Raw genomic sequence first — 11,380 nt, 5'->3', positions numbered from 1 at the left:
ACAAATAAAAATCAAAATTTATCTTATTTATTATTTATTAATTATAGTAATAATTAATTTAATAAAAACTAAATAAAACAAATTTTAACTAATTTTATGCCTCATTAACATTATTGAAAATGTTAATAGTGGAGCAAATTTCAATTAGGTTGTGAAAAAAAAATCAGTCAAAATAACTCAAACTTATTTTATTTAATATTTATTAATTATACTATAATTAATAAATATTAAATAAAATAAATTTAAAATTTTTTATTTTTTAATATTATTAATTTTTTATTTAAATAATTAATAATATTAAAAAGATAATAATCTAAAATTAATATATTTAATTTAATATCTATAATTTTATGTGTATAATATTTAAAAATTAGATATTTATTATCTATTTATTTTATATCATGCTTATTAATACTAAAGAATAAATCTTTGTTAAATGTTTATCAACAAATTATAACTTTTCAAAAATCTCCGTTGACTCCTGATGGACATCCTTGACCATGAATTTTATATCGAATCTTTTAGTAGTATTTTTATTTTTAGGATCTTACTGATGAATGTTGGATGCTTATTAAAGTGCTTTATATTTAAAAAAATATTTAATAGCTTTTTTGAAAGTAAAAGAGTAACAAAAAAGATAATTACGTAGCAATCGTGTAATCATGCTATCTTTAAGCAAATTAGCATATATATAATTAAAAAAAAAATACTTTATAAATCTTGTACATAAGTCATCACATATTATCAAGGTTCTTAAAATCGGTTTAAACTGATCGGTTGAACCGTAAACTAATAGAATTTTCGGTTCAGACTAATGATAAAGCCGTGAAATTATAAAATCGACGTCGAACCACCAAATCGGTCAAGAATCGGTCGGTTGAACTGAACTGTGAATCAGTCGATTTTTGAAATTTTACGAAAACAGCGCCGTTTGGCATTTTCATTTAATCCAGCACCCTTAACTCAGTAACCCACTAACCCTTGCTCTACACAAGACACAACGGCGCAACACTCTCTCTCCCTCCTTCACCCTCGAGCTAGTCCTTTCTCTCACCGTCGGCGAGCTGTCTCCGTCATTTTCATCCAACCATTGGATTGCTCCTGCCGCCGTCGCAAGTTGGAGCCTCGAATATTACAATCGTGCAGCTCTCCACCATCGTCGCCGTTTCAGCTTTGGAAGCAACATCGCCGGACTCGCCTCCTGTCTCCGTCGCACACCTTTGTTCCACCGTCGCCAACGTCAGCTCGGTTGCACCGGTCAATTTTGGTCACCAATTCTCCCTCTGTTTTATACTTTTATGCTTCTAGCTTTAGGTTTTTCCAATGTTCTGAAAATCAGTTCGAATCAGCCGGTCGAACCGGTTAAATCGCAAACCGAGGAGAATTATGGTTCGGTTAGATGCCAAAACCGCAAAATATAAAAATCAGAGTTAAACCGTTAAACCGGCCGATAACCGGTCGGTCGAACCGAACCGGGACCCGGCCGGTTTTCTTATTTTGCCCAAAACACGCCAAAACGCAGCCGTTTAGCATTATGATCCATAACCAGTAACCCTCCCAACCCTCACTCACTCCAGGTCAACAACGGCGCAGCAGCAACAGCACACACTCTCTCCCTCGTCCCTCCCATCACCCTCGAGGTGGTCGTTCCTCTCAACGCCGGCGAGCTCAGTCCCTCCCTTTCGTTCAGCCGCCTGACTGACCTTGACGCCATCGCAAGTTGGAGCTTCGAAGCTCACTCGGTCCCTCACTCCTGCTCGTGCAGCTAACACCTCAGACTCTCAGCAGTGGAAGCACAGTCGCCGGGCTCGCCTCCTGCCTCCATCGCGAAGCTCTCTCCCACCGTCACCGGCGCCATCTCTGTTCCTCCGTCGCAAGCTCTGTTCCTGCCTCCGTCGCCAGCTCTGTTCTATGCTTCGTTGCTTCTAGCTTCTAGGTATTTTTTTAACAATAATTGTTGAATAATCTGTGAACTTGTTATGGGTTGAATAATTGTTAATTAATTTGTGATTACTAGGTTGAATAATTGTTCTTAATTAATCTGTGAACTTTGCTGTTTTTTCCCCTCCAATCCCCCTCTTTTATCTGTTGTATTTTATTTAATTTCTTGGTGAATATATGCATAAAAATGGTGACATGGCAAATCAAATCAGAATGATATCTTCTACTCTATGATCGGTAAATTATGAAAAACAGAAACTGTTTGTATTGGTGGTGAAATTCTGGATATGTCGTTTCCTATAATCTTTTATGAGTTGTAGTGCATCATTGCAGTATTAACTTTGACTTCATCTAGTAAGGAAAGTCTGTTTTAAAAATCAACGCGCCATTGTTCTGGGGAACAATTGTTATGTTTTCACCATATGTGAAGGCATTCTGCATTAACCATTGTGTGTTGCTGCTGAATAGTTCTTTGAATAATCAAAGTGGTTTTGATCACTAGGAGTGGAAATAATTTGACAGTAGTATTTTTTTTTGGTGACTAATTTAACAGTAGTATGCTTCAAAGTTTCAGAATTTTTCCTGAGTTGTAATTTCTGGATTGCGTGTTTGTTTGGTTTATTTTAAAATATCATGTATTTGTGTAATCGTATTTATAAAACAAACATACTAGGTTATGTCATGTTAATTTTGCAAGTCAGATTTAGGGTCATAATCTTGATTTATCATGCGTATATTAAAAAGATAGATTTTTGTGCGATTGCTCTGTACATGTTCTTGAACACACTTTATAATGAAGCTTCTTCTTCTATATGTATGTAAAATTGGCCATGCACTAATGGGGAGCAACTTGTTGAAATTCGACATGTAATGGTCTAAGAAATCATGAAGACTTGTTGAATAATATGCTCAGCAAAAGTGCCAGTTACATATCTTACAAAAGTTACAATTTGTGTATTCTGAAATTATAATTTGTGTACTCTCATGCAGAGGTTACAACTGGTCAGAAGTATCTGTAGTTATATTTAGTTATTAGAAGAAAATAACTTCTATTAGGGTTCTCTTGTAATTTTTTTAATTATTATAAAACGATTTTTCCGGTTCAACTACAGTCGAACCGGTTGAACCTATGAACCAATGAACCAGTAATTAGAGCGGTTCGATGATCAGTTCGGTTTTCAGAACCTTGGGTTTTTCTTAATTGTTGAATAATTAATTAATTATTCTTGAAAAATCTGTAAACTTGTTATGGGTTGAATAATTGTTAATTAATCTGTGAATTTTGTTGCTGTTATTAGTTGAATAATTGTTGAATTTTGCTGCTGTTATTGGCTGAACTTTGTTGTGGGTTGCAGTGAAGCACAGTCGCCGGGATCGCCTCCTGCCTCAGTCGCGAACTCTGTTCCACCATCGCCGACGCCATCTCTGTTCCACTGGCCAGCGCTACTGCCCCTGGATCTGCTCTGCTCTGTTCTGTTCTGTTCTATACTTCTAGCTTCTAGGTATTTTTTATCTTTTTTTATAAAAATAATTGTTGAATAAGTATTGTTGAATAATCTGTGAGGGTTGAATAATTATTAATTAATCTATGAATAATTGCTGCTGTTACTGCCTGATTACTTAAGCCACTTGGGCAAATCTATTAGTTTATGCTATTACCACATATTCACACTGTATTCCCTCCCAGATCAGAAGCTCACCAACTTTTTAATGCCTTCGGTGATGAATTGCTTCTTTAGTTTTATGTTATCTTCTTCGACATGCCCGAGGCCTAACTAGTCAAATGTTTGTGCAATATGACATTGTTTTCAATACCGATAACATATAAATAACTCTATTTGTTGCTAACCATTCAATGCATTATCAATTTATTATTCAGATCAGACTCTTATGCATAGAGATAGAGATATAAATCATAAATGCACTTTGTTGTGATAAACCTTGCTGTTGTTAATTAATTGCTGGAATAAAATGGTTTTTTAGGTTGAACCACAGTCAAACTGGTTGAATCAATAAACCATTGAACCAGTACTAGAGCGGTTTAATGACCGGTTCGATTTTCAGAACCTTGCTTATGTTTGACTAATTTATATATTTTGCAAAGTTGATGGGTTGATTTATATATTTTGAAATTTGAAGGGCTATAAATTCGCACAGCAAAAAAAGATACGTATATAAAGTATGAATTGCTTTTCCATCAAAACCCTCTTTCCTGTTGCCTCTTCTTAGCCGCCATTCCCTTCTCTTTAATGAAGAGATAGCAGCTGCAGCAGCATTTCTTTACTCTCTCCAAACGACAACAACGAACTCCGTTTTGTTTGGATCGCGTTTTGCGTTTTGCGTTCTGCCCCTTTTTTTAAACTCTCTGCTTAATGGGAAGGGTTAGTGGAACCGAGAAGCAAGAGTTTAGAGAGATGGAGGACACTGAATTCACTGATTCTCAGCTAATTTGTCATGTTAGAGATGCACTTTTAGCAGTCACTTTGGTACGTAGAGCAAAATATCATTCTAGAATCTTTTTTCTTAGATGTTTATTATTTTTCTGATAATTAAAATGGTGGATTTTACTCACTCTTAGGGTGACAGAGAGAATTATGATGAGCTTGTTGGTTATTTGCACCGGAAAGAGAGTCTTAATCCCGATCAGATTGCTCTACTTGAGGTGAGTTCTTAAATTAGAGCACGTGAAAATTGTAACATTAATTAGTACATAGTGCTGATATTTGAATGACGTTGGTTACAGACAACTTTGAAGGCACTCTCTGGAACAGTCTCATGCATAGATTCTGTTCATCACGAATCTCTTCTTTCTGCAGTAAGTTCTTTTTCACATTGGACTTGTTGCTTGTGTTTATGTTTATGTTGTGCTTGAAGTGTTGAACTTGTTAATGTTGGAAGGAAATGGATAATTTATAAAGATATAGTTATTCTCCCTGAATTTTTTTTTGCCAGATTTATAGAATGAGCCTGTGGAATTATGGAACTTCTATTATGGATGCACTGATTGAGCTTATTGTATCCTTGGTACGAGTTTCTTTTCTGTCCCCCCCCCCCCTCCCCTTTATCTTTGTTATTAGGATCCATTTGCAGAGTTTTAATGTTCCTTGATTGACCTTTCTTGTCATTTTTACCCTATTTGAAGGCTGCTTCAAATGGGAAATATATCGATTGGTCTTTGGAGTTGCTTGTGAATAACTTCACTCCACCTTATCATCTCATGGATAGTCTGAAGCAGGAGAGTGGAATTGAAAAGAAGAATAAAGTTCTGTCTCGTGTGCATGCTGCTTTTGAAGCCATAGCTGTTTTGGTGCCTCTTGCCCCTTTGCAACTCTCTCCAATAGTTGTCCAGAGGATGCCCTTAACCTACAGTAAGGGACCGGTGAGTTCAATCTTCACTTCCATCCACTTCCATTGGAAGTTCTTACATAACCGCTTTATGCTAGTTGTTGCTCCGTTTTGTGAATTTGTTGTTGTATGTGATGGACTGTCAACTTGGTTGACGGCAATTAGCATCCATCTAAGCTTCATTTCCCCACCCTGTTGTATCTCAAATTTATTCATGTTTACAATGTGGAGGTATTATTTACTCTTGCACTCTGAACTATGTCCAGTTGCTCCAGTAATCATTTACATGCTTTTGTTGTATGCATTTTGATGCCAAAACAGTATGAGGAAACCAATATGTTAATTTGAGGAGCATTTCAAATTTTCAGATTTCTTTTATGTAGCTTTTCAACATATGTAAGAAGAACTAATTTGACAATTGCAGTATTTTGTCAAAGTTTAATTTACTTCTTTTGATACTTGTAGGAGATTCTCATGTACGTGGAGAACATGTTAAAGTTGGAAAGTGGTGCAATTGGAGAAATTGTTGGTGTTACGATGCTGCCTGCTATTGTAGATAGGTTGATAGAACTCGATGTATGTTGGTTAAGCCACCCTTTAAGTTTTAGTTTAAAGAAAGTGATGGCAGTTGACCATTAAATTAATCCCTTTTGATCTATTTCAGGTCGAAATTGGATGGGATGGCCTCTTGCAGGAAGATGCCAAAGGCATATTTGAAATGGAATTAGAGGATGCCGAATTTGCGGATGGGGATGGGGATGATAATATGGTATGGTCCAATATTTTTAATTTAGGGTTCATCTTGATGTCTCCTTTTTTTAATGGCATTTTGAAAATTAAGATGATGCTCCTCTTAATTGGTCAGATAAAAAAAAATGAAATTAAGATTTCAGTAGGGAATCTCTTATTCTGTTTAACATGCCGTGTCTATGATATAGTGTGTTTTTGTGTTATCTAGTGAAGTTTTGTTAATTTATGTTCCATCTCTTATGCTTTGTGAAATGAAAAGATTGAACGAGGTTGTTATTATTGCTTAATAGTTCCATAGTCATCCATTGATGCTAGTTCATGTTGCTGAAATGGTGCTTGCTAGAGTAATGTGGAGCTGTGAAAGAGTTTCCTTTTTGCAAATTCACTGTCTGAAGTTTGATATTTCATCACCTGCCTCTTTTTATTGGTTTTATATGCATGTCATGGAACACGAACAATGATCTGCCTGTCAATTTAAGTAGCTAGATTTCTTTTGATTAGTTCAATCATTGCGCTATTAGATGACCTGAAACACAATCACCCACCAAATCTTGTCCTCTTCAATACATCTGTTAGCGATTTCTTAGCAAGAGATGTACGATGGATGTTGATGGGAAACAGGAAGATTGAAGTTTATCTGAAATGCAAGTTGTGGTCAATCTGACATAGGTTGACGTTTCGACGGTGATTTTGTCAGAGCATGCCTGTATGTATGTTTATAAGGCTGTGGAAGCAGCCGTTAGCCCTATCAAACTATGAAGGGCCTTATTCTGGTGTTTGCCTGTTTCAGGCTAACATGCCAAGCTTATTGTGCTCAGGCTTGGCTTGATCAGGCTGTGGGTGAGGTTAGGTGGCTTTGTGAAGTGGCAAAACTTCATATGGTGAACTCAGGTACTTTAACTCTCTGTATATCATATACCATGCTGGGATTGAGTTGTCGATGATGAGTAATTTTTTAACCATACTAGATATGTCCTATACATGTCTCAATTGCAATGTTTTGAGCTGTCAATATGGAAGACTGAAACTTGTTTTGATCATCGTGATATTTTGTAGAGTTTTGAGATACGAGTAAACATCGTTCTGCTTTCATTTTTTTTTTTTGTGAATCTATACCAGTGTCTTTTTTTCTCCCATATTTGGGAGCGGGGACATAAATAGTCCGTAACTGGATGCATTGTTGTGTAGAATAGATTCAAACTACTGAACTTCTACTACACCCAATATTCAAAGTATAACACAACTCTTAAAGCACAAAGGGGTATATTACTACTATCTTTAGGCAAGAGGCACCAATACTGTTTGCTTGCTTAAGAAAGGTGTTGATATTGTTTAAAGAAAAATAGAGCCTCGTAAATATTGGCAGTTGTATTCATTTGCCATACAATTTGACTATTTATGCTCGTCCATTTATATTTAAGGGGTAAATTAGTAGTTTGCAATGGGGAACAGTTGACAATGGGCAGTGTATGTGAGTCATGTTAACAGCTGCATGACTTGATATACACTAATTGTTGCTGGAAGTATCAGTGTTGTGATAGAAAATGCAAGGGAAAATCAAATTGAATAAAAGAAAATATCCATCTTTTGGGATGTAATTATCTTGGCAAAAGGCCAAAAATGAGTAGGACCAGAAAGCAAAAAAGCAAGGACTTGGAAGCAAACCTGGTATAATTTTTTCTGCCAAATCTAACGACAAAAGTGAATCTAGATACATTATGGTAAACTAACTGAGAATCTGCTGAAATGTGTTCATAATAGAACTTGGAATTCAGAAAGTAATAGACTATTCAGCCATAGAGTTATCTCTTCTGCCATAAACTACATTGACATTACGTATTGCTGGATTCCCAAGAAGGGAAGTCATTGTGCAGTAAACTTGTAGTGGTCAAGTGTTAATGCTAAATAAGCAGTATACAGTTCGCAATCACATTTCCTTATACAATTTAGAAGAGTTATAATATGATAGTAATTAGAGTTTGGCTGGTTCATCATTTTTCCTTTAGCAGTGATCATTTGAGCTCTCCCTTTATAGTTCTTTTAAAGTTCATTAACCTAAGATCATGGATGAAACTCCTTTCCTGTCATGGCAAAGCCTTGCTCATGCATCAGATTGAATCTTTGTTCTGCACTCAGCTTACTGTTAATTTTTCAGCCAACTTCTATGCGAATTAGTTGCAAGGTTTTGAAAGATGAATGTAGTTAGGTTCTATTAGGCTATTGGCTCATCTATGAGGAATATATTTCCAACTTTTATTCATTATGTAATTCTTCCAATTTACTACGTATGTTAGTTGCCAGTCTATATATCATCTTATTAACAGAAATGTGTTCTAGATTTTGTCTTCACTTTTGTGTGTTCCACAATATCACATATCTTATGTGCTATCTCATCGTTGTTTTTTATTTTATAACAGCCTGCTGCAGAATATTTAAATAGGAAAAGTTTGGAGGGAAACACAATTGCTGAGAAATTAGATAGCTTGATTGAGCTGACTTTTTTGCATCTTGAGTCCTGTCAAAGCAGTGGCCGTTTGTCTGAGGTATTTTTCAGACATTGCATATATTTGCTTTGATTTCTTTGTACTATATACTTAACTTCTATATGTTCATTAAATTCTTAATTAGGTATTTGATGTTCTAGTGAGATCATTTCAAAGGACTATTTTGAATGCCTACAAATCAAAATTCACCCAGGTACTCTCTCTCTCTCTCTCTCTCTCTCTCTCTCTCTCTCTCTCTCTCTCTCTCTCTCAAGTTGGTACTGCTTTGTGAAATACATTATCAATGCCTTTATTTTGTTGCAGTTTGTGGTGTTCTATGCATGTGCACTTGATCCTGAAGATTGTGGGGAGAAGTTCGCGATGGTTCTTACAGAGATGTTTCTTAGCAATGTTAATCCCCCCAATACTAGGTAAAATTGATTATGGTGTGGTTGAAACTTGAAAATTAAAAGTTCAGGTGGCTGTCATCACCAATTGATGAACTCTTAAATATTTTGCCCCCATTCATTGTGAAGTGTCATAATTGATGTTAGTGTGGTCATATGTATTTTTTTATTTGTGATTGATATTTTTTTAACTGTAAATGATTTGATGATTATCAAATGGGGCCCCTTAGCAGCTTATTATAGAATTTAATTATTTAATTGAACTTAAATGATTTAGTGTGCTTCTCCTATTTATTGAATTATTTGTTTTGTTTTAACATCATTTTTGTGGAAGATGTAATGTGGTGCATATGATACTGAGCATTGTATAGACTTCACATATGACATTACTAGTTGTTTTCATTTATCGCAGGATGAGTGCTGTTGCTTATCTTGCTAGTTATTTGTCCCGTGCAAAGTTTGTTTCAGCGGCATTGGTTGCTAGCATCTTACAAAGGTTTGGGAACATTAGTTTCCTTGCATGGCCTAATTACTTTTTCTGTCTTATCATATAAAATAGGAAATGGTACTAACTGATATGATTATCTTCCCATGAGGTTTCAGATTGGTAGATTGGTGTCTTAACTATTGCAAGTCACATGATTCCATTATGAACCCGCGAGCACATCAAGTTTTTTATTCTGGTTGTCAGGTATGTCGATTAGCATTTGACATTCTATTCTTGCATATGGTGAGGGAAGGGCTATAAATCTGATGACTTGACACTAACTGGACAAGTAATGCAACAGGAATAATGTTATAACATTCTAAAGATTCTCTTAAAACACAGATATAATTAATCTCTAGAAATATTTATAAGAAAATTCTTAATTTAGTAATTAAGAGGATGCTTGGCAGAAGTTGATAGGAAGATAAATCATTTTTCAATGCCATTGTTTGAAAGCTTCCAGTATTGCATCCTTTGATATGTGCTTTTGAGCCCTCAATCCTCTTCTGTTTCATTGGCTGTTTATTGTAAGCAATTGGTTTGGTTTGGTTACTTTACAAATTATTTTAACCTGGTTAGAAAACTTAAGTATTTCTATGAACTGCAAAATCATTTCATGTTAATGTTACCGTGTTTATTATTTTTATTTTCAAGTTTTTTGGTAGATTATTTGGATTTTAGTGTTCATAAGCTTGTTTTCGTGAGCAGGCGCTCATGTATTTGCTGTGTTTTCGATTGAGATCTCTGATGGATGCTCCAAGGCTCAAAATGCAACTTCTAAATATGCCCATGGAGCCAATCTTGCAACATAAATTGAATCCTTTGAAGGTAATGAACTTCTCAAAAGCCATCATGGTTTATAGAGAGCATAAAATGCTAAGATTTTATGGACAGTGATATAGTCAGCTAAAGACTGGACTGATTTTGGTTAACTATTCTTATTTGCTCCAACCTTGATTATTGTATCTAAAATGTATAATTAAGCTTACATTTCTCCAACAGGTTTGTCTTCCTACTGTAGTAGTGGAATTCCTAAGACAAGCAAAGGCTGCTAAGCTCTTCATGACATCGGAATCATTTGCCTTCGATGATATGCTCGAATCTGATCTTTCGAGGGCATTTGGCGGGATAGATAGACTCGACATGTTCTTCCTTTTGATCCTTGTTTACTGAAGAAAAGTGAAAGGTTTGTAATCTAGTTTTATGAAGGAAAAAATCGTTAGATTTGTCCAGACTTTTTTCTTAGTTTAGTTGTTGGTGTTGCTTCTGCCTTCCACTCTAAATTTCATTGCTGTTACAGTTATATAAGGCCACATTTTGCACGCTGGTCAAAGATCAAATGTGATGGCGCCGATGATGACGAATTCAGTGAAAGTGGCAGCGATGCATCTGATGACGAATTTGCCGACATGAATGAGAATGATACGATTGAAGATGACATGACAATGAGTGTACAAGCAGGTTTGGATTTCAATCCTGACTTGAATAGAATGTCAATCACGCCCAAGAACAAGTCTTTGTTGCATTTTCAACAGCAAAATGCAAGAATGCCCGCAAGAATCAGACCATCCACTAGTCCAGAGTCTTTGTAATGATATTCTTGTGTCGAAAAACATGTCAATTTTGCATATGTTTTGGTGTGGTAGGATTAGGAAGTCTTGTTGGTGTTCTTTATAGTGAAGAAAACAGCGGGGAGCATTGTGCAGTGTTTTGGGTTATTTTGCCCCCATATTCGGGCAATTGTAAGTGTAGTTTTTAACGTCTGTTCACTTTGTGCTGCCTATTAAAGAAAATGAGTAGAGGAAAGAGTAAGATTGAGAGATAGAGACTAAGAGGCAGAGATTGAAATAAACTTCAGTATTTTGTTTGGTGCAAAGTGGGAGACAGAAATTGAAACAAGAATGAAACTCTAATTTAATTTGCACAAAGGGTAAAATTTAAATTAATTAATTGAAATGAGGATATTT

General features: G+C 35.6%; 1 pseudogene; it reads left to right on the top strand.

Moving 5' to 3' along the window:
• The first annotated feature begins 1,531 nt into the window (after window positions 1-1,531).
• LOC112714885 (uncharacterized) lies at window positions 1,532-11,341 on the top strand (annotated as a pseudogene).
• Window positions 11,342-11,380: the final 39 nt, after the last annotated feature.

Source organism: Arachis hypogaea, chromosome 10 (genome assembly GCF_003086295.3).
Source record: "Arachis hypogaea cultivar Tifrunner chromosome 10, arahy.Tifrunner.gnm2.J5K5, whole genome shotgun sequence".
Lineage (NCBI taxonomy): Eukaryota > Viridiplantae > Streptophyta > Magnoliopsida > Fabales > Fabaceae > Arachis > Arachis hypogaea.
The sequence above is the reverse complement of the archived record's forward strand: the minus strand, read 5'-3'. Positions and strand labels throughout refer to the sequence as shown.